This window comes from Myotis daubentonii, chromosome 9, assembly GCF_963259705.1.
Source record: "Myotis daubentonii chromosome 9, mMyoDau2.1, whole genome shotgun sequence".
In the NCBI taxonomy this organism is placed as follows: domain Eukaryota; kingdom Metazoa; phylum Chordata; class Mammalia; order Chiroptera; family Vespertilionidae; genus Myotis; species Myotis daubentonii.
Window position 1 is genome coordinate 31224366 of NC_081848.1, and position 24873 is coordinate 31249238.

The 24873-nt window shown below is 41.5% G+C and overlaps 1 long non-coding RNA gene and 1 pseudogene across 3 annotated transcripts in view; one reads left to right on the top strand and one right to left on the bottom strand.

Annotated features, from left to right (window-relative positions):
* Positions 1–24873, top strand: part of LOC132240710 (uncharacterized) — a 103436-nt gene that overhangs the window by 7135 nt on the left and 71428 nt on the right. The window lies entirely within an intron of this gene.
* LOC132242063 (iron-sulfur cluster assembly 1 homolog, mitochondrial-like) lies at positions 6283–8545 on the bottom strand (annotated as a pseudogene).

Here is a 24873-nt window from a genome sequence, read left to right on the forward strand (position 1 = left end):
CCCTTAGCCTTCAAATAAGTGATTGTTCTATCTGGGAAATTTTTCAAAAGATCATCTACTTAAAAGAAAATTCACAATCTCCCTTGGTACTGTCTTCTGTTATCTTGTAAGCTTCATATAAGGAAATGAGTTTCAAAAGCTAAATTAAATCCTTCCCATTTCAGTTGATGTTGATTTCTTATTCATTCAACATTTTTTTTTTGTCTTTTCAGCTTCATAAATAGCAGCTGTTCATCATCACTCATTCAGTGTGTAATCATATACTTGCAGATCTAGTTTCCTATGAACAGAGCATCATATGGCTTCTTTGAATATTTTTAAATCAATCAGGAGGAATTTACTGAATGCCATGGAGGAAATAAATAGGGAAAATTAGACACTGTCCCTATCTCCAAAAAGCCTAATATTCTTCCAACATTAAAAAATGTCTCATGTATTTAATAAATGTTTCCTGAATACCCACTATGTGACAGGCACTGTTCTGGGAGCTGGGAATCCTTGATAATAAGCAAAACCAGACAGTTTCTTACTGTCATAGAGCTTACTGTCTAGTGGGAAAAACAAATAATCAGGTTAGTAAATCTAAACTTACAATTGTAGTAAATACTATGAAGGGAAGCCTGTGGTCAGGGCTGCTGCTGCCGCCATTGTATCTTTATGCTGTCTTTAGAAAGGTGTCCCCATATAGACAGAACCAACCCAGAGTAGCAGAGCTTGGCAGGCAGACTATGTCTCTGATGAATTAGCCAAAGGCAGCCCAGCTGGTGTGGCTCATTGACTGAGCATCAAACCTATGAACCAGGAGGTCACAGATCCATTCCTGGTAAGGGCACATGCTCCGGTTGCCGGCTTGATTCCCTGTAGTGAGTGTGCAGGAGGCAGCCAGTCAAAGATCCTCTCTCATTGATGTTTCTATTTCTTTCTGCCTCTTCCTTCCTCTCTCTGAAAGTCAACAAAACATTTTAAAAAAAGAAAAAGGCAGCCCAGCCCTGGCTGGTGTGTCTAAGTGGTTAGAGTGTCGAGTGCACTGAAGGGTTACAGGTTCGATTTGGGTAGCAGATTTCATCCTGGCCCTGGTCATAGAGCTTACTGTCTAGTTGGGGAAACAAATAATCACACGAATAAAGATACTGGTCGGGCGCATGTGGAAGGCAACCAATCCATGTGTCTCTCTCATATCAATGTTTCTCTCTGTCTCACACACACTTTCTCTCTCTTTCCCACCCCGCTCCTTGCCTCCTTACCTCCCTTGGATTCTCTCTCTCTCTAAAAAAAAAAAAAAAAAAAAAAAAATCAATGGGAAAAGTATCCTCAGGCGAGAATTAAAAAAAAAAAAGAAAGAAAGGCAGCCCTTCTTCCAGGTTGACACAGTCCTGCTCCATGTGCAAGGCTTTGTAAGTGAAGCACAAATTGAATTTCAGCCTTATCACCTCAGCTAGAACCCTTGTTTAGATTAACAACCTGCATAAGCATACACAGTAGCCCTACAAAGGGTTCCATGGAAACAGACAATAAAGTAAGATTTGGGATGGTTTTCCTTAGGGACAAGCAGAAGAATTAGAACTGAAAGAAGAATGGGAGTTAACTAGGTAGAAGGGAAGAAAGAGGAACATTCTAGGGAGCGGTAACAGCATGAGCAAAGGTCCTGGGGCAGGATGGAAATATGTATCATTGGGGAACTAAAAGCTTAGTGCTGGTCAAGGTATAAAAAGTGATAGGGGTTTGGTAACAGATAATAGGATAGTAGGTAGGGGAGAGCTTGGTAACATAATATTAGAAAAGTAGGTAGGGGGTCATATCATGTAAGATCTTGTAGATAGTTTTAAGATTGCTATGTGCCCTGGCCAGTGTGGCTCAGTTGGTTGCAGCATTGTCCGGTGCTCCAAAGGATAGTGGGTTCAATTCCTGGTCAGGGCACATACCCAGGTTTTGGGTTCCATCCCCAGTTGGGTGCATACAGGAGACAACTGATCAATGTTTCTCTCTTTCCCTTCCTCTCTCTAAAATCAATAAAAAAATAATAATAATAAAAATTAAATAAAGAAAAAGGAAAGGATTGCTATGTAAAACTACACCTAAAAAAAACGTAAGCAGCAAGAATTAGAATGGCATTAATATATTTTATTTTAATTTTTTTTGTTTGTATTTCACTTATATAAAATGCACAGATCTCAAGTATCCAGTTTGATATGTTTTGACTTGGTCATACACTCATGTAATCTACATTCCATCAAGGTTTAGATAAAACTTTCCAACACTTTAGAAAGTTCCCTCATGCCTTTTTCCATTTAAATATCTCCCAACCCCAGGCAACCACTATTGAGGTTTTGAATAATTCATTGTGTGCTCTTTTGTCTCTGACTTCTTTTGCTCAGCATAATATTTTTGAGATTTAGAAAATGTTATTCACTTTTAAAGAAAAATACTGTCTAGATTAGTGGTTCTCAAAGTGTAACAGGCATAAGAATCATCTGAATAGCTCATTAAATTAGTTTGCTCAGCCCCATACCCAGATATACTAAGTTGCATGTGCGTTTCTAACAAACTCAAGGTGATGCACATGCTGCTGATTTAAGGACCACTCTTTGAGAACCGCTGGTGTAGCTGACAAAATCAGAAATGTCTTATTAATTTATTGATTCAATGAACATTTTAAAAAGATTATTAGTTGTTTTTTAGAGAGAGAGGAAGGGAGAGGAAGAGAGAGATAGAAACATTGATGGGCTGCCCCCTGCACGCCCCCTACCAGGTTTGAGGCTGCAACCCAGGCATCTGCCCTGACCAGGGGTCAAACTGTCCTGGTTCATGGGTTTGATGCTCAACTACTAAGCCACACCAGCAGGACAGAAACATTGATTTGTTGTTCCACTTATTTATACACTAGAGGCCCGGTGCACGAATTTGTGCACTAGTGGGGTCCCTCAGCCTGGCCTGCAGGATCAGACTGAAACCAGCTTTCCGAAATACCCTGGGGGGTCCCGGATTGGGAGAGGGCGCAGGCCAGCCTGAGGGACCCCACTGGTGCACGATCAGGGCCGCAGGAGGGCTCCAGGCATGTCCAGCCCATCTTGCTCAGTCCCAATCAGCCAGACCCTAGCAGCAAGCTCACCTACTGGTCGGAGCATCTTCCCCCTGGTGGTCAGTGCACGTTATAGCAAGCGGTTGAGCGGCCTTAGCATATCATTAGCATATTATGCTTTGATTGGTTGAATGGCCGACTGGATGACCAGACACTTAACATATTAGGCTTTTAAATAGGATTCATTGGTTGCTTCTTATATGTTTTGACTGGGAATCAAACCTGAATCCTGGCATGTCGGAATAATGATCTAACAAACTGAATTACCCAGGCAGGGCAAGTATATTGCTGTTTGAAGGAAAAGTTTTATCTGATGCATGGTTCCTATTATGTTCTTAATTCTCTGTAAAACAGACTATAATTATTGCCAGGTTAAGTAACTCTTATTATCTGGGAGTCTGGAATATTATTGGTAAATGCACAATTCTGAAATAAAATGTAGCTATCAAAGCCAAAGAAACAGGAGTTTAAAAAAAAACCCACACATTTGTAATCTGTACATTGTCTGAAAGATTGTTATTCCGCCATGAGAAATTTACTCCTGTCTATGAGTAAAAAGTTCCCAAACAATCCTGCGATCCGATGTTTAACTTAGAACTGTGAGGTCAATCCCTTAAGAGTGTAAAACTGCACTTTAATTTCTTTGTCAATATTTGGTTTTCTTTTTCCCGGTGTTCATATTGGTTTGTTATTGTATGATGTCTCAGGAGTATTCATCTGTTGGATCAGATAATGCTATTTTTGCTAGAATAAGGCAACATCAGGGAAGTTTTTGTGTTGAAAGGGTGATTACATGAATTAAATTACATGGACTTTGCAAAACAACATGAGGCACTTAAAGGGAAACCAGTCTCTAAAAAGGTTGCATTTTGATCAACTGACCTTGACACTAATCCACCACCATGTAACCTTGGTTACATATAACCAAAGCAAGAAAATAAATATATTTAATATATTTTATGCAAAAATTACTTGCTACTTTTGGTTTCAGGCTAGCGGACTGAAGGGTCTGGGGTTTGATTCTAGTCAATGGCAAGTAGCTCTGTTGCAGGCTCGATCCCTGGCCCCTGCCCAGGTGCATACAGGAGGCAACCAGTCAGTGCATCTCTCTCACAACAATGTTTCTCTCTCTGTCTCTCCCCCTCACTTCCACTCTCTCTAAAAAATTGATGGGAAAAAATATCCTAAGGTGAGGATTAACAAAACAATAATAAAAGAAGAAAAAGAAGGAGGAGGAGGAGTAGAAGGGGAAGAAGGAGGAGAAGGAGGAAGGGGGAAGGAAGAAGGAAGAATGAGGAAGGAAGAAAAATGAAGGAAGAAGGAGAAAACAAATCATCTTTCCTGAAAGTTATGCACATATTATTTTCAATTGTGAAGCCTAGGGAACAGTAATATTTTATCATCTGTGTGTTCCACAAGCCTTTAGCATTATACCTGGTATATATAGTATCTCTCACACTTATAGAGGTATAATTTACATACAATAAACTGCATTTATTGAAAGTATACAGTTCAATGAATTTTTTTAAAAATATATTTTTATTCATTTCAGAGAGGAAGGAAAAGGGAGAGAGAGATAGAAACATCAATGATGAGGGAGAATCATCAATCAACTGCCTCCTGCAGGCCCCTACTAGGGGTCGAGCCTGAAACCCAGGCATGTGCCCTGACCAGGAATCAAACCATGACCTCTGTATGTGCCCTGACCAAGAATCGAACCATGACCTCCTGGTTCATAGGTGTACGCTAAACCATTGAGCCACACTTGCTGGGCACGTTCCATGAGTTTTGACAAGAGTGTAACCCCTGTCACCAAGATAGAAGAACATCCCCTAAGTGCCCTTTTACAGTCATGTGGGGTACTCTCCACCTCCGTCCCAGGCAATCACTGATTTACTTTCTGCCACTGTAGGTTACTGTACATTTTTTAGAATCTATATATATAAAAGCCTAAGTGACTGAATGACCAGTCAACCAGTCACTATGGTGCACACTGACCACCAGGGGCCAGATGCTCAACACAGAAGCTGCCGAGTGACAGCAACTTTGCAGAGTGCCTTCTCGCATTCCAGGACCCTTCAGGGGATGTCAGACTGCTGGTTTCGGCCTGATTCCCGCAGACCAGGCTGAGGGACCCCACCTGCTGGAGGGACCCCGCTCGCTCCGCAGACACCCTTTGAGCCCCGGTGCTGCCCCAGCTGTGGCTGGCTGGGGAGGGACCGCAGGTGGTTGGCTCCAGGGTGTGTCCAGCTCGTTTTGCCAGTCCCACCCTGCCGGTCACCTAATTAATTTCCTTTCAATGTGCACAAATCTGTGCACCGGGCCTCTAGTTTTATATAAATGGAATCACACAGTATGTATTTGGTACATACATATGTCTTGAGGTTCATCCATGTTGCATGCACATGTAGTTTGTTCCTTTTTTATGGCTGGGTATTTCATTGTCTAGGTATATAATACTTTGTTTATCTGTTTACCTGTTGATGAACAGTGGGGTTGTTTATAGTTTGGGACTATTATGAATAAAGTTGCTATGGATATTTATGGACAAGTCTTTATGTGGACCTGTTTTAATTTCTCTTGGGTAAATGCCTAGGAGTAGAATTCTAGATTGTATGTCAAGTGTATGTTTAAGTTGATAAGAAGCTATCATGCCCCGGCCAGTGTTGCTCAGTGATTGAGCATTGACCTATGGGCCAGGAGGTCATGGTTCGATTCCCGATCAGGGCACATGCCCGGGGTTGCAGGCTCTATCGCCATTAGGGGACATGTAGGAAGTAGCCAATCAATGATTCTCTCTCATCATTGATGTTTCTCTCCCTCTCCCTTCCTCTCTGAAATCAATAAAAATATATTTAAAAAATTTTAAAGAACAAGAAGCTATCAAACCATTTTCAAATGGTTGTGTGATATTTCTATTACCACCAACAAGGTATGAGACTTCCATTTTTCCTGCATCCTTCTGGGCTTTCTATTCTATTTCATTAATCTCATTAATCTGTATGTCTATCCTTTCATCAATAGAACAGTGTCTTTTTTTTTTTTTAATACACTGGCTTCATTTTCAAAGTGCATCACTTTACTGTCTCATAAGGCAGTCATGCATTATAAACCTTAAGCACATGTCAGTCACATGATTTCTTCAGTAAGCCCAGTGCTTCCATAGCTATCCTGGAGCTCATGGCCAGAGCAGTCCTGAGGAGTCAAACATTAAAGCTTTCTCCACAGCCACATGCTCCTTTGATGTTTGGGTTATTGAACACAACTGCACTGGGTAATTTGTCTTCAACATAGTCCATTTCTGTTCTTACAGTGTTAGCTGTGCTTTCTTTCCCATGAACCCTCTGACCCCAACTTGAACAACTTCATCGGAATCTCCTCTGTCTGTGTATTCTAGGCATATGAAAGGCCATTACAACTCCTGATTCAGCACCAACCAAGAAGTATTTTATCTTGTTTACTGCAGAAGGTGTCAGGGTGAAGGCGGCCCTGGTGGGCTGCAGCTTCCTCTCTTACAGCCTGGACAGGGGCCCAGACTAAGGAAGCAACATCCTCGCTGTCCGGGCACACGGGTGCCTTGGGTGGGAGCTCCACTGCCACAGCCTCTCTCCATGGACACGCGGCCATATTGATACCAAAAGCTCCAGTTAGAAGTGTCTTGTTACTGTAGTTTGATAGGAAATCTTGTAATCAGGTGTTATCCATCCTGAACTTTTGTTCTTTTCTGCATATATTTTCATGTCATTTAAATGTTCATCCTGAAGATGATCCTACTCACCAAGACCAAGCATAATCTTGCTAACTTTTATCTCCCCTGATGCCTTAAAGTATCTGTATAGCTATAAAAAGAAAGAGTCATGACTTTTCTTACTCTGTTACTAGTATTTCTAGTTTCTTCCTCTGCCCCTGAAGACCACTTTATGTTTTGGCCAAGAGATTCTTTGACTTACCAATAGCTAGAACTTGGTATTAACTAGAGATGTGGAGGGTCAAGATGGGCAGTTAGGGTATTTTTATTCATGCTCAGGTGAATTGCAAAAAGATTTCTATACGATATTACAAAAATTATTTGAGGCCCAACTGGGATGGCTCAATGGTTGATGTGGACCTATGAACTAGGAGGTCATGGTTCCATTTCCTGAACATGCCCGAGTTTTCAGGTCTGATCCCCAGTAGTGGGTGTGCAGGAGGCAGCCGATTGATGATTCTCTCTCGTCATTGATGTTTCTAGTATCTCTCCCTCTCCCTTCCTCTTTGAAATTAATAAAATATGTTAAAAATTATTTGGAGATAAAAATTATAATAAATAGATGTCTTATTATTCATAAACTAAGTCTAAACTTCTTTCTGGCATTCTTGTCTCCTAAAGACTTTCTTTTCTTTTTTTTAATCCTCACCCCTGGATATTTTTCCATTGATTTTTAGAGAGAGTGAAAGACAGAGAGAAATATGGATGTGAGAGAAACACATCTATTGGTTGCCTCCTGTATGCGCCCTTACCAGGGCCCGGAAAGGGGAGGAGCCTGCAACCGAGGTATGTGCTGTTGACCAGAATCGAACCTGGGACCCTTTGGTGTGAAGGCCAACACTCTATCCACTGAGCCAAACCGGCTAGGGCCTAAAGCAGTGGTTCTTGACCTTGGCTGCACATTAGAATCACCTGGGAATCTTTTTAAAATCCTGATTTCTGGGCCTCATCATTAGTAACAAACAGAATTTCTGGAGGATTGAGGCCCAGAAATCAGGATTTTAAAAAGTTCCCAACCAGAGAAGAAAATGGCGGAGGTATAGACGGATGTGTCCTGTGCCTTGTCCTGGAGCAGGTAAGGGTAAGCAGCTGAAACAGGTAACATACAGCCCTGATAAGCGGAAGATATTCAGCTGGGAGACAGTGTGCAGCTGGGAAAGACAGAGGACTCCTGGAGAAGGGACAGTTGGAGACAGCAGCTGAAATTTCTCCCGGCGCGCCAGCTCAGCTGTGGAGAACACCATCTTGAGTGGCTGTTATTGGAAGGGTATTCATCCAAAGACCCGGCATCCACGGCATCCAGAGATCTGCTACTAACCCGGAAACAACGGATCCCAAGCAGTGTGACTATGTGAACTTAGAGGAACCCTGCTTCTCCCCACAGAAAGCAGAGAGAGAACTACATAACCAAACATCTGAAGAAGAGAGATCATGGTGAAACAAAGAACCAGCCCGTGTATGAAAGAAAAACAGGCATCACCAGAAAAGGAAGTAAATGAAATGGAGGCAATGGAGGCAAGCAACCTGTCAGAGAAGGAATTCAGAGAAATGGCCATAAGGTGGATGAAAAGAATGGAAGACAAGTTCAACAATATGTGTAAGAACCAAGAAGAAATGAAGAAAAACCAAGAAGAAATGAAACATGACATCACTGCTATAAAGAACTCAATAGAAAGCATCAACAGTAGACTAGAAGAAGCAGAGGACTGCATCAGTGAGCTAGAAGACAAGGTAGGAAAAAATACCCAAGCAGAGCAGCTTCTAGAAAAAAAAATTAAAAAGCAGGAAGAGAGTCTAAGAGAACTCTGGGACAACACAAAGCGAAACAACATCCGAATAATAGGGGTGCCTGAGGGAGAGGAAACTGAGCAAGGAATAGAAAACCTGTTTGAAAAAATGACAGAAAACTTCCCTCATATAGGGAAGAAAAAACTCACATGAATCCAAGAAGCTCACAGAGTCCCAAGCAAAATGAACCCCAAAAGACCAATGCCAAAGCACATTATAATTAAACTAGGGGCCCGGTGCACGAAATTCGTGCACTGGGGGGGGGGGGAGTGTCCCTCAGCCCAGTCTGCCCCCTCTCACATACTGGTAGCCCTCAGGCGTTGACCCCCATCACCCTCCAATCGCAGGATCGGCCCCTTGCCCAGGCCTGACGCCTCTGACAGAGGTGTCAGGCCTGGGCAGGGGACCCTCATTTCCCCCCATCACTGGTTCTGCCCCCAGCCCAGGCCTGATGCCTCTGGCCCAGGCGTCAGGCCTGGGCAGGGGACCCCCAGACCCCTCCGATTGCTGGCTCTGCCCCTTGCCCAGGCCTGATGCCTCGGCCAGAGGCGTAGACCCCCATAACCCTCCGATCGCCTGATCGGCCCCTTGCCCAGGCCTGACGCCTCCGCCAGAGGTGTCAGGCTTGGACAGGGGACCCCCACCTCCCCCCGATCACTGGCTCTGGCCCCCGCCCAGGCCTGAGGCCTCTGGCCCAGGAATCATGCCTGGGCAGGGGACCCCCATCTCCCCCCAATCACTGGCTCTGGCCCCCGCCCAGACCTGAGGCCTCTGGCCCAGGAATCATGCCTGGGCAGGGGACCCCCATCTCCCCCCGATCACTGGCTCTGGCCCCCGCCCAGGCCTGAGGCCTCTGGCCCAGGAATCATGCCTGGGCAGGGGACCCCCATCTCCCTCTGATCGCTTGCTCCACCCCCCGCCCAAGCCTGATGCCTCTGACCCAGGCTTCAGGCCTGGGCAAGGGGACAATCATATCCCCCCAATCCCTGGCTCCGCCCCCCACCCAGGCCTGATGCCTCGGCCAGAGGAGTTGACCCTCATCACCCTCCAATCACCAATCACCAGATCGGCCCCTTGACCAGGCCTGAGGCCTCCGGCAGAGGTGTCAGGCCTGGGCAGGGGACCCCCAGCTCCCCGCGGTTGCAGGCTCCGCCCCTGCCCAGGCCTAACGCCTCTGGCCGAGGCGTCCGGCCCGGGCAGCGGGGACCCGCAGCTGCAGCGGCCCCGCGATCGTGGGCTCCACTTTAGGCCCAGGCAAGGGACCCCTAGCTCCCGGGACTGCCAGCTTCGACCATGTCCAGCTCCCATTGCTGGCTCCACCCCTACTTCCTGCTATCACTGGCCAGGGCGGAAAAGGCACCTGATTCTCCAATCATGGCTGGGGGGCAGGGCAAAGGCAGCCCCAGGGCCGCCTTTGCCCTGCCCCCCAGCTCTTAGCTCCCCCCTGGGTTTCTGATCACTGTCAGTGGCAGGGGGCTTCTTCCTGCTTTCCCTTTCGCCTCCCTGCATTGTGCCTACATATGCAAATTAGCCGCCATCTTGTTGGCAGTTAACTGCCAATCTTAGTTGGCAGTTAATTTGCATATAGCCCTGATTAGCCAATGAAAAGGGTATCGTCGTACGCCAATTACCATTTTTCTCTTTCATTAGATAGGATTGGCAAACACCAATGACAAAGCAAGAATCTTAAAAGCAGCCAGAGAGAGACAGAAAATTACCTACAAAGGATCCCCCATCAGACTAGCGACTGATTTCTCAACAGAAATACATCAGGGATGTGTTTGGGAACACATCAGAAGGGAATGGAGTGAAATATACAAAGTCATCCAAACGAAGGGTCTGAATCCAAGAATACTGTACCCAGCAAGGCTATCAATCAAAATTGAGGGTCAAATCAGGAGCTTCACAGACAAAAAAGGACTACAGGAGTTTATTACCACCAAACCAGCAATGCAAGAAATGCTAAAGGGTCTGCTGTAAAAAGAAAAAATAGGAAACAAAGAAGGAACACAGGGGTAAAGAATGAAAATGGCGACAAACAAGTGTCTATCAATAATAACTTTAAATGTAAATGGATTAAATGCCCCAATCAAAAGACATAGGGTAACTGAGTGGATAAGAAAACATGACCCATATATCTGCTGTCTACAGGAAACCCACCTCAGAAAAAAAGACGCACACAGACTGATGGTGAAGGGATGGAAAAAGGTTTTTTGGGCAAATGGAAACGGAAAAAAAGCCGGGGTAGCAATACTTATATCTGACAAATTAGATCTCAAAGTGAAGGACATAAAAAGAGATAAGGAAGGCCACTTCATAATACTAAAGGGAGCAATCCAACAAGAAGAAATAACTTTGGTAAACATATACGCACCCAATATAGGAGCACCCAAATACATAAGAAATCTTCTGGAGGAGATCAAGGGAGAGATTGACAGCAGCACAATCATAGTAGGGGACTTTAACACCCCGTCATCACCATTGGACAAATCCTCTAAACAAAAAATCAGCAAAGAAACATCAATCCTAAATGACACACTAGATCAGATGGAATTAATTGACATCTTCAGAACATTTCACCCCAAAGCCACAGAATATACATTCTCCTCAAGTGCACATGGGTCATTTTCAAAGATAGACCATATATTGGGTCACAGGCAAAGTCTCTTCAAATTCAAGAAGATTGAAATCATATCAAACATCTTCTCAGACCTCAATGGCATAAAACTGGAAATCAACTACAATAAAAACAATCCAAAAAAATCAAAGACATGGAGACTAAATAGCGTGCTATTAAACAATGACTGGGTTACCAGAGAGATCAAAGAAGAAATAAAAAACATCATGGCAACAAACGACAATGAAAACACAACAATCCAAAACCTATGGGACACAGAGAAAGCCGTCTTGAGAGGGAAGTTCATAGCTCTACAAGCCTACGGCAAGAAACAAGAAACAATGAGAATAAATTACCTAACCCTACAACTCAAAAAGTTAGGAAGAGAGCAACAAGAAAAGCCCAGTGTAAGCAGAAGGAAGGAAATAATAAAGATCAGAGCAGAGATAAACGACATAGAGACCAAAAACACAATACAAAAGATCAACAAAACCAAGAGCTGGTTCTTTGAAAGGATAAACAAGATTGATGAACCTCTAGCCAGGCTCACCAAGAAACAAAGAGAGAGGACCCAAATAAACAAAATCAGAAATGAAAGAGGAGAAATAACAACAGACCCCACAGAAATACAAAGGATTGTTAGAAAATACTATGAACAATTCTACTCCAACAAACTAGACAACCTGGAGGAAATGGACATATTCACAGAAAAATACAACCTTCCAAAACTTAATCAGGAAGAAACTACAAATCTCAATAGGCCAATAACTATGGAAGAAATTGAAGCAGTCATCAAAAAGCTTCCAGCAAACAAAAGCCCAGGACCAGACAGCTTCATAGGGGAGTTTTACCAAACATTCAAGGAAGAACTAAAACCTATCCTCCTCAGACTATTCCAAAAAATTCAAGAAGAAGGAACACTTCCAAGCTCATTCTATGAAGCCAGCATCACCCTAATATCAAAACCAGATAAAGACAACACAATGAAAGAGAATTACAGGCCAATATCCCTCATGAACATAGATGCCAAAATCCTCAACAAAATCCTAGCAAATCAGATCCAGCAGTACATCAGAAAGATCATACACCATGACCAAGTATGATTTATTCCAGGGATGCAGGGATGGTACAATATCCGCAAATCAATAAACGTAATACATCACATAAACAAATTGAGAGAAAAAAAAACACATAATCATATCAATTGATGCAGAAAAAGCTTTTGACAAAATTCAACACCCTTTCTTGATAAAAATTCTCAGCAAGGTAGGAATAGAAGGATCATACCTCAACATAATAAAAGCCATATATGACAAACCCACAGCCAACATCATAATCAATGGGCAAAAACTAAAACCATTCCCCCAAAAAACAGGAACAAGACAGGGATGCCCCCTCTCACCACTCCTGTTCAACATAGTACTGGAAGTACTAACCATTGCAATTAGACAAGAAGAAGAAATAAAAGGGATCCAAATTGGAAAAGAAGAAGTAAAACTGTCCTTATTTGCAGATGACATGATACTGTACATAGAGAACCCTAAAGACTCCATCAAAAAATTATTAGTCTTAATAAATGAATTTGGCAATGTAGCAGGATACAAAATTAATGCCAAGGAGTCCATGGCATTTCTGACAGCTGATTCTCACAGCCAGTTGGCCTGGAGGTCAAATCCCCCCCAGTATTACCTACAACAATCAAGGCTTAACTACAACAAGACTGCGCACAAAGACCACAAGGGGGTGCACCAAGAAAGCATAAAAAATGCAGAGACAAAGAAACAGGACACAACTGACAGAAATGGGGGATATAGAGTTCAAAACCACACTTTTACGGTCTCTCAAGAACTGTCTAGAGGCCACCGATAAACTTAGTAAGGCCCTCGGAAAGACTGGTGAGACCGCCGATAAATATAGTGAGATCCTCAAGAAATCTAATGAGACCCTCGATGTTGTGATAAAGAACCAACTAGAAATTAAGCATACACTGACTGAAATAAAGAATATTATACAGACTCCCAGCAGCAGACCAGAGGAGCACAAGAATCAAGTCAAAGATTTGAAATGCAAAGAAGCAAAAAACACCCAACCGGAAAAGCAAAATGAAAAAAGAATCCGAAAATACGAAGATAGTGTAAGGAGCCTCTGGGACAGCTTTAAGCGTACCAACATCCGAATTATAGGGGTGCCAGAAGATGAGAGAGAGCAACATATTGAAAACCTATTTGAAGAAATAATGACAGAAAACTTCCCCTACCTGGTGAAAGAAATAGACTTACAAGTCCAGGAAGCGCAGAGAACCCCAAACAAAAGGAATCCAAAGAGGACCACACCAAGACACATCATAATTAAAATGCCAAGAGCAAAAGACAAAGAGAGAATCTTAAAAGCAGCAAGAGAAAGAAACTCAGTTACCTACAAGGGAATACCCATACAACTGTCAGCTGATTTCTCAACAGGAACTTTGCAGGCCAGAAGGGAGTGGCAAGAAATATTCAAAGTGATGAATACCAAGAACCTACAACCAAGATTACTTTATCCAGCAAAGCTATCATTCAGAAGTGAAGGCCAGATAAAGAGCTTCAGAGATAAGGAAAAGCTAAAGGAGCTCATCACCACCAAACCAGGATTATATGAAATGCTGAAAGGTATCCTTTAAGAAGAGGAAGAAGAAGACAAAGGTAAAGATACAAACTACGAACAACAAATACATATCTATCAACAAGTGAATCTAAAAATCAAGTGAATAAATAATCTGATGAACAGAATGAACTGGTGATTATAATAGAATCAGGGACATAGAAAGGGAATGGACTGACTATTCTTGGTGGGGGAAGGGGTATGGGAGATGCGAGAAGAGACTGGACAAAAATCGTGCACCTATGGATGAGGACAGTGGGTGGGGAGTGAGGGCCGAGGGTGGTGTGGGAACTGGGAGGAGGGGAGCTATGGGGGGAAAAAGAGGAACAAATGTAATAATCTGAACAATAAAGATTTAATTAAAAAAAGAAAAGAAATCCATGGCATTTCTTTGCACCAATAGTGAACTTACAGAAAGAGAGACTTAAAAAACAATCCCATTTACCATCGCACCAAAAAAAATTAAGATACCTAGGAATAAACTTAACTAAGGAGGTAAAAGACCTCTACTCAGAAAACTACAGGACGTTGAAAAAAGAGATAGAGGACGATATAAACAGATGGAAGAATATACCATGTTCTTGGATTGGTAGAATCAACATCATTAAAATGTCCATACTACCCAAAGCAATCTATAAATTCAGTGCACTTCCCATTAAAATACCAATGGCATATTTCACAGACCTAGAACGAACTCTCCAAAAATTTATCTGGAATAAAAAAAGACCCCAAATAGCTTCAGCGATCCTGAGAAAGAACAAAGTAGGTGGGATCTCAATACCAGATAGCAAGCTGTATTACAAAGCCACTGTTCTCAAAACTGCCTGGTACTGGCACAAGAACAGACATATAGATCAATGGAATAGAATAGAGTGCCCAGAAATCGACCCAATATGCTCAATTAATATTTGACAAAGGAAGTAAGAACATACAATGGAGTCAAGATAGTCTCTTCAATACATGGTGTTGGGAAAATTGGACAGAAACATGCAAAAAATGAAACTAGACCACCAACTTACACCATACACAAAAATAAACTCAAAATGGATAAAGGACTTAAATGTACGACAGGAAACCATAAAAATACTAGAAGAATCCAAAGGCAACAAAATCTCAGACATATTCTGAAGCAATTTCTTCACTGATATAGCTCCTAAGGCACTGGAAACTAAAGAGAAAATAAACAAATGGGACTACATCAAAATAAAAAGCTTCTGCACAGCAAAAGAAACCATCAACAAAACAAGAAAGCCCCCTGCATGGGAGAACATATTTGCCAATGTTATCACTGATAAGGGTTTAATCTCCAACATTTATAGGGAACTCATACAACTTAACAAAAGGAAGATAAACAATTCAATCAAAAAATGGGCAAAGGACCTAAATAGACACTTTTCAAAAGAGGACATTCAGAAAGCCAAGAGACATATGAAAACATGCTCAAAGTCACTAATCATCCGAGAAATGCAAATCAAAACAACAATGAGGTACCATCTCACACCTGTCAGAATGGCTATCATCAACAAATCAACAAACGACAAGTGCTGGAGAGGATGTGGAGAAAAAGGAACCCTCGTGCACTGCTGGTAGGAATGCAGACTGGTGCAGCCACTATGGAAGACAGTATGGAGTTTCCTCAAAAAAACTAAAAATGGAACTCCCATTTGACCCCATGATCCCACTTCTAGGAATATATCCCAAGAAACCAGAAACACCAATCAGAAAGGATATATGCACCCCTATGTTCATAGCAGCACAAGTAACCATAGCTAAGATCTGGAAACAGCCTAAGTGCCCATCAGTAGATGAATGGGTTAGAAAACTGTGGTACATCTACACAGTGGAATACTATGCTGCTGTAAAAAAGAAGGAATTCTTACCATTTGCAACAGCATGTATGGAACTGGGGAGCATTATGCTAAGTGAAATAAGCCAGTCAATGAAGGAAAAATACCACATGATCTCACTCATTTATGGATAATAAAGACCATTATAAACTTATGAACAAAAATAGATACAGTGGCAGAGCAGCCTTGAACAGACTGTCAAACTACAGCAGGAAGGAGAGGGAGGATTGGGGGGCGGGAGGGGAGGGTGGTAAGTGATCAACCGAAGGACTTGTATGCATGCATATAAGCATAACTAATGGACATAAGACACTGGGGGGTAGGTGAGGCCAGTGGATTGTCAAGGGCGGGGAAAAAAAGAAGACATGCAATACTCTTTGTAATACTGTAAGCAATAAAATAATTTAAAAAAATAAAAAATAAATTTTGTTCTATAATGTGTTCTTTAATCTTTTATTATAACAAAATTGGGAACTTTTTGAGGGTAGCTTGTTATATGGAGTTCATTTTATATCCTGTAGGCCCATTTTCACTTTATCTAGTGTCAGACATATCAACAGATACTTAAGAGAAAAAATGAATAAATGTCTCAATCAGTAGATTATGTATGATTTGCTATCTGTTACCCAGACAGCAACAAGTTTGAGCTGGAGTGTCTATAGTGGCAGGCCTGATTTGTTCCCTTAAATTATCAACTTATTTACATTTTGTACTGGAAAGTATCTTTTGATATGTTAAGTTTTTAAGAAGAGGAGGAGCAGTCTCCTGTGGAGCCTAAGATTGTTAAAAGGCATCTACCTTTCTCTTTCTAGAAAAGCTATCACAGTGCCAGAATATTTAATTAGATCACACATTCTCATGAGTGTCTGTAGTGTCTAATTGTCAAATACATGATGCAGAGCAAGATGGTATTGGGGCTAGATGAAGTGAGGAGGGTAGTGCTGTAATTACTGAGTGAAGACCTGCTGATGTTTTTAATTTGCTTACTTATGAAGTTAGTGGGAAATGAAATTCAAGTGTAACTTAAAACATCATTACTTTAAAAACCTGGTTAACAACATTGTTGGCATCATCTTTACAAACTACTTATTAACTATATATTCCCATAAATTTACACCCTTAAATTCATTGCCACCCTATGGTATCATAGAAACATTTGTTTTTGTCTCTGTTCCTGGTTCCTAAAACCCTTGGAATTTCCTGAGTGATAAGGGTAATAGAAAAATTTTTAAACATATATATTTTTTATTGGTTTCAGAGGGGAAGGGAGAGGGAGAGAGAGATAGAAACATCAACGAAGAGAGAATCATTGGCTGCCTGCTGCATGTCCCGTACTGGGGATCGAGCCCACAGCCCAGGCATGTGTCTTTGATTAGAATCGAACCCGGGACCCTTCAGCCTGCAAGCCATCGCTCTACCCACTGAGCCAAACCGCTTATGGTGTGGAATGTCTTTTAATGAGGCCACTTGGGTGAGCCTCTAGATAGCTTCAGGATAGGAACTGGAGGATGCAAAGGTGGAACCTTTATTAGAAGCTTAGAACTTTCAGCCCCACCTTCTGGGAGGGGAAAGGAGATGGAGATTGAGTTTAATCACTGATGGCCAGTGGTATAATCAATGATGCCTACGTAATGAACACGTCCAGAACCCTTCACCCCTAAATGACAGGGTCCAGAGAGCTTCCAGGAAGGTGAACATATTGAGGTCCTGGGAGGATGGCACCCCCTAACCCCATGGGGATTCTTCCAGACCTTGCCCTATGTATCTCTTCATCTGGCTGTTCATTTGTGTTCTTTATAATAAACTAGTAAAGTGCCTTCTTAAGTTCAATATTTTAGCCAAATATTGAACCTGAGAAGGGTGTCTTGGGAATCCTTGATTTATATCTGGTGGGTCAGAATTATGAGTAGCGTGGCACTTGCAATTGGTGTCCAAGTGGGGGAAGTCTTGTGGAGTGAGCCCTTTAACTTGTAGGATCCGATGCTAACTCCAGGTAGATAATGTCAGAATTGAATTGAATTGTTGGATATCCAGTTGGTGTCAGCAAGTTAAGGAAGTAGTGTTGGAAAAGACATCACACATAAAAAGAAAAAAGGCCTGGCCAGTGTGGCGCAGTGGTTGAGCATTGACCCATGAACCAAGAGGCTGCAGTTCAATTCCGGGTCAGGGTACATGCCGGGCGTTTTGGGCTCCATCCCCAGTAGGGGGTGTGCAGGAGGCAGACAATTGATGTTTCTCATTGATGTTTCCATTTCTTTATTCCCTCTCCATTCCTCTTTCTAAAATCAATAAATATGTTTTTTTTTAAAAAAAGAAAGAAAAGACATCACATGTATGGTGTCAGGAGGAAAAAATTCTCTTATACCCTGTTCATTCTGGCGATCCCATCATACTGATCATTAGCAATACTGCTATTCCCTGTAGACCTGTTTCAATTCCCTTTAGCCTATTGCCTTTTATGACACAATATTAATTTGTTCTAAAAATACTGAAACCCCATGATATGCCAGGCTCTGTGCTAGGACCTAGGGTACAGTGGTTAGCAAAACTAGATATGAGTTACTAGATATGGGAGGTATAAATGCTATGATTTTAAAAAAGCAATAAAAAAATAAAATAATTTCTTTCAGCTGTGTTTTATATTTTTCTGTGTACATCTTTTACTTCCTTGGTTGAATTTATTCCTAGGTATTTCATTTTTTTGGATGCTATAGTAAATGGAATAATTTTCTTTAAAAAAAAAAACAGCGACAAAAAATAAAATATGAAAAAAAATGATTGTTCTAATCGGAAAGGGCATGACACACTTTCCTGAGGAAGTTGAAATCTGAAGACCTGTAGGAGGATAAATAACTAAGTGAAGACGTGGGAGTGGGTACACTTAGACCTTGCTTCCTGCAGTCTTCTGAGGGTGAGAATTTTTTATCTCACCCTCCTCTTCTAGATTTCCTCCCCCACAATTCGGTTTCTATGAAATGTCTCTCAGAATATACTCAGAATTGTATCAGAAGAAAGAAAACATTCTGTAAGTTTTTTTAAAAAAACAAATAATAGATTTAGGTGCTCAATAAAAATGGGCCCCTAACGTCTCAGAATTGAGTACTGTTGTCCTAATCAGTTTCCTCCTTTCTCATGCTGATCCCCAAGTGGGTGCACTGGCATTCACCCAGGTAGAGACCCAGTGATTATGAAAGTAATAGAGCTATGAGCAAAGACTGTTGGACACTGGAAGCAACTTACTTTGCTGACTTGAGTCAGGGACGTCTTCTTGAGATTTAAAATAGATTTTGGCCCGGGCAGCGTGGCTCAGTGGTTGAGCATCAACCTATGAACCAGGAAATCATGGTTTGATTCCCAGTTCGATTCCCAGTCAGGGCGCATGCCCAGGTTGTGGGCTGGATCCTCAGAAAGGGACCCGCAGGAAGCAGCTAATTGATGATGTTTCTCTCTCATTGATGTTTCTGTCTCTCTATCCTTGTCCCTTCCTTTCTCTCTAAAAATCAATTAAAAAAAAAAAACATTAAAAAAACCAAAATTGGTTTTGAAGGATGGGGGAGGAGGGGACCACACCCACAAAGGCACAGAGTTGTAAAAGAACACCACATATTTGCAGGGCCAGGAGATAGTTTGGATTCTCTTAAATAAATCAGGAAAACATTATAATAAATAATGCAATTTAATCAGCTTTGTAGAAATAGAAAGAACTAAACTTTAGTGAACTCTAATAGTCCCACAAATAGAACTTATTTGTATAAAATCCTTGATATCAAAGCATTTTATTTTATTATTTAAAAAAATAAGTATGTTTATTAATTTTTAGAGAGTAAGGGAGAGAGAGAGAGAGAGAGAGAGAAACATGGATGAGAAACATTGATTGGCTGCCTCCTGCACAGCCCACTACTGGGGATTGAGCCTGCAACCCAGTGATACTCTGTGACTGGGAAAAGATTTTCAGTCTATTGGGAGATCCAGCCACCTAAAGGTTCTCTAATAAAGTACACATCCAGAGGGGAAGACAAATGTTTCTGCAATATTTATGATTAAACAAGTTGTATAGTTCTCTATTGCCATATTATGAGATAAATATTCCTTTATGCATCCATCCTCAATGGATAAAGGCAAACTCTTCCCTTTCTTAAAATTGAGAATGTTGTGGGTTCTGGCGGGATAGCCCAGTTGGTTCGAGCATCGTCCTGATGTGCCAAGGTTGCAGGTTCTATCCCCGGTCAAGGCGCATACAAGAATCAACCAATGAATGCATGAATATGTGGAACAACAAGTCAATGTTTCTCTTTTTCTCAAAAATCAGATAAATAAATAAATAAATAAATAAATAAATAATTGAGAATGTTGCAAAAACATTTTCATTATGTGTGAATAAAAGAAAGTAACATTTATTTATTATGTTAGGCTCTGTGATAGGTGCCCTATGATGCTATCCTGTTTAATCAGCTATCAGTGTATCTAAATGGAAGATGGGCATACAATTTCAGCATGGTGGTAAACTTCAGACTTTATATAACCCACTGCCTTGGTTCTTTAGGGGATAGTTTAGTTTAGTGGTCATTAGTTCAAACAATGCATAGTGATTCTCAGGACATTTATCTTCTTATCACTTTTCTTCCTCCCATCTCCCCTCTTTCCTTCTTTTTTAACAGTATAGTTATCTCTAGTCTTTGAAAATGGGATGTGTGAAATCATCTTTCAACATCTTAATTCAACATTTATCTAATGATTATCTTATGCAAGCTAGACATGACATACTAGGTATTTGGAAGGACACAGTAAGGTAAATTATATAGAGATAACTAAAATGGATTTGTTTTCCATTTATTCATACATTCATTTGTTGATTCTTGTATATGCCCTGACCTAGGATTGAGCCCACAGCCTTGGTGTATCAGGATGATGCTCTAACCAACTTGAGCTTCTGGACCAGCGTCCTTTCTTTTAAGTCTGAAGTAGCTAAATCTCAAACAGGATGTGAGCCCCAATCAGGTGTCATGGAGGCTGTAGACAGGTCACCTAGAAGCTGACTGGAAATGGGTGAAAGTCAGCAACCGGGTTAACTAATAAGGCTGCTGACAAGATGAACTGGGTGGGAGGAGTCAAGAGCCACAGTCCAGAGACTTTTACGAGGCATGCTCCCACCTCCAGGGGGAGCTCAAGGTTTCTATCCTTCATTCCAAAGAAAAGGGAACTCTGAAGTGAATCTAGAAAATGGATATTTTATATATAGAAGCACTGATTCTGCAGGAAATTCTGTTGGAGGAATGAAGGCATTATACATGGAAGTGGGTTGAGAGATCATTTTCCCTGTCAGTTATCTCTGGAAACTCTTGGCTTTGGTTTGCTCTTGAAAAGTCTTCTTTTTTCACCTCTTCTCTGCTTTATTATTAGTGCCTGGCCTATTCTTCACTCAGAAAGGCAAAAGTACCCTTGGGGAGTCCACATTTTCTGGCCCAGCTTCTGGAGCAAGAGCCCTGATAGGATTCGGGGCCAGCATGAGCTGGCAATAAAAAAAAAATGGGCATTTTCTGGACTGTCCTTTCTTCATGTGATAAGCTTGTGCAGCTACACCCATGATTCGGGACTCTGGTCAGATAGTTTCCTCCTAACTGTGTAATTAGCACCTGCTGTGGTCACAGAGGTGACTAGGATTAAGGACGCAGGCTTTCATGGCTGGGACTGCTGCTGAAAGGGGATCTTGCTCAAAGCTTCAGCTAGTGATTACCAAGAGGCAGAGGTGGAGAACTATTTCTGGCACCAGAAAAGCTACTTTTGGGAGGCTCAAGATTACAAAGGCACCTAGATTCACATGAGTGCAGCTCCATACCTTGTGGAACCGAATCTGCATTTGCTGGCACCCACTTCTTGGACTAGAACAGTCTCATCAGCAGAAGCCTAGAGTTTGAAGAAATGCAATGCCAAATGTGAGGCTCATAACTTCTTTAAAATGAAGCCTGTCTTGTTGAATAGAGCTGGCCAAATGTTTGGCACATGTGTTCATTAAAATGAAGGCTGTCTTATTGAATAGAGCTGGCATTTAATGTGAGAGTGAGGAGCTGGAAGTGCCAAGAGCAATGGCATAACTCTAGGGCTCTGTAAAGGTGTTCAATCTACAGCAAGGAAGAAGACCAGTCAACTTAGAGAAGAGAGATGTTAGTATTGTAAATTCTTAGTTTTGCAAGTTTACAACAGCATTTAGGTACAAGTGTCTGGGAGGGCAGAAAGCCTACGTAGGTGTTGGACTTGCCCTAGCCTTATTTAGTTTTATTAAGTACAGTTTTTTAAAATTAATTTTAGAGAGAGAGGGAGGGAGAGGGAGAGAGAAACATTGATGAAAGAGAAACATTGACCTCTGCCTCCTGCATGCTCCCTACTGGAGATGTAGCCTGCAACCTGGGTATGTGCTGTGACTAGAAATCAAACCAGTGACCTTGGTGCATGGGACAACACTCAACCAACTGAGCGACACCAGCTGGGCACTCTAGCCTAATTTTTTTTTATTTTATTTTTTTTTTATTGCTTAAAGTATTACAAAGGGTATTACATATGTATCCATTTTATCCCCCCGCCCTAGACAGTCCCCTAGCCTCCCCTATCCCCCAGTGTCTTATGTCCATTGGTTATGCTTATATGCATGCATACAAGTCCTTTAGTTGATCTCTTACCCCCCTACCTCCTGCCCCCCAACCCTCCCCGGCCTTCCCGCTGCAGTTTGACAATCTGTTTGAGGCAGCTCTGCCTCTGTATCTATTATTGTTCAAAAGTTTATAATGGTCTCTATTGTCCATGAATGAGTGAGATCATGTGGTATTTTTCCTTTATTGACTGGCTTATTTCACTTAGCATAATGCTCTCCAGTTCCATCCATGCCGTTGCAAATGGTAAGAGTTCCTTCCTTTTTACAGCAGCATAGTATTCCATCGTGTAGATGTACCACAGTTTTCTAATCCATTCATCTACTGATGGGCACTTAGGCTGTTTCCAGATCTTAGCTATGGTGAATTGTGCTGCTATGAACATAGGGGTGCATATATCCTTTCTGATTGGTGTTTCTGGTTTCTTGGGATATATTCCTAGAAGTGGGATCACAGGGTCAAATGGGAGTTCCATTTTCAGTTTTTTAAGGAAACTCCATACTGTCTTCCATAGTGGCTGCACCAGTCTGCATTCCCACCAGCAGTGCACAAGTGTTCCTTTTTCTCCACATCCTCTCCAGCACTTGTCGTTTGTTGATTTGTTGATGATAGCCAGTCTGACAGGTGTGAGATGGTACCTCATTGCTGTTTTGATTTGCATCTCTCGGATGATTAGTGACTTTGAGCATGTTTTCATATGTCTCTTGGCTTTCTGGATGTCCTCTTTTGAAAGGTGTCTATTTAGGTCCTTTGCCCATTTTTTGATTGGATTGTTTATCTTCCTTTTGTTAAGTTGTATGAGTTCCCTATAAATTTTGGAGATTAGGCCCTTATCAGATATGTCATTGGCAAATATGTTTTCCCACACAGTGGGTTTTCTCGTTGTTTTGTTGATGGTTTCTTTTGCTGTGCAGAAGCTTTTTATTTTGATGTAGTCCCATTTGTTCATTTTTTCTTTAGTTTCAAGTGCCCTAGGAGCTGTATCAGTGAAGAAATTGCTTCGGCATATGTCTGAGATTTTGTTGCCTTTGGATTCTTCTAGAATTTTTATGGTTTCCCGTCGTACATTTAAGTCCTTTATCCATTTTGAGTTTATTTTTGTGTATGGTGTAAGTTGGTGGTCTAGTTTCATTTTCTTGCATATATCTGTCCAATTTTCCCAGCACCATTTATTGAAGAGACTATCTTGGCTCCATTGTATGTTCTTGCCTCCTTTGTCAAATATTAATTGAGCATATTGGTTCGGGCCGTCTAGCCTAATTTTTAAAAAATATTTTTTAATTGATTTCAGAGAGGAAGGGGGAGAGAGAGAGAGAGAGAGAGAGAGAGAGAGAGAGAGAGAGAGAAACATCCATGATGAGAGAGAATCATTGATTGGCTGCCTCCTGCACGCCCCTACTGGGAGTTGAGCCAGCAACCCGGGCATGTCCCCTTGACCAGAATTGAACCTGGGACCCTTCAGTCCACAGGTCAACACTCTATCCACTGAGCCAAACCAGCTAGGGCTAGCCTTATTTTTTTCTACATACATTCAGAAAGCATTTTTTTCTCTGCTCCCTTCTATGTTCCAGTCGTCGGAGCCACATTATTATTCTAGCATGCTATCTGATTTTCTAATATGAAGGCCTATGGGTTCCACTCCAAATAATCTCTTATTCTATCATTTATGTACTTCTAAATTTTTAAAATTTATTTAATAATATTTATTTTAAAACCTCATCATAAAATTTATGATTAATGAGAATATTTGGAAACACAAAAAAATACAATGTAAAACAAAAATTAGCCATAGTTCTACTACTTAAAGCAAGTACTATTAACATTTTGGTGTCAAAATGTGCCTTTGCTTTTTCACTGTTTTTTACTATGTATGTGCATATTTTGATGCAAAAATCATAATATTCTGTTTTGTAGCTTATTTTTTTTCATCACCATTTGTCCCCTCTATGCCCTCATTTACCTCCACCCACTCCCCTCCCCAGTCATAGCTTTTTTTTTCCACTTAGTAATCTATTCATGGGACTATTTCAATGTCAATAAATAATCTACATCATGATTTTTCTTTTCTTTTTTTATATTTTATATTTTATTGTATTTTATGAAGCATAATTTATTATTATTATTATTAGTTAAGGTATTGCAAATGTGTCCTCATCCCCCCCATTAGCCCCCAACCTCCCCCCACACACAAATTCATGCTCCCATCCCCCTGTTGTCCATGTCCATTGGTTTGGCTTATATACATGTATACAAGTCCTTCGGTTGATCTCTTCCCCTTACCCCCGCCCTCCCCTACTTTCCTTCTGGGGATTGATAGCCTGATCGCTGTTTCTCAGTCTTTGGGTCTGTCCCTTTTCATCAGTCTATGTTGTTCTCTATAATCCACAAATGAGTGAGATCATGTGGTATTTATCTTTCTCTGACTGGCTTATTTCACTTAGCATAATGCTCTCCAGTTCCATCCATGCTGTTGCAAAAGGCAAGAGTTCCTTTTTTTTTTTACCGCAGCA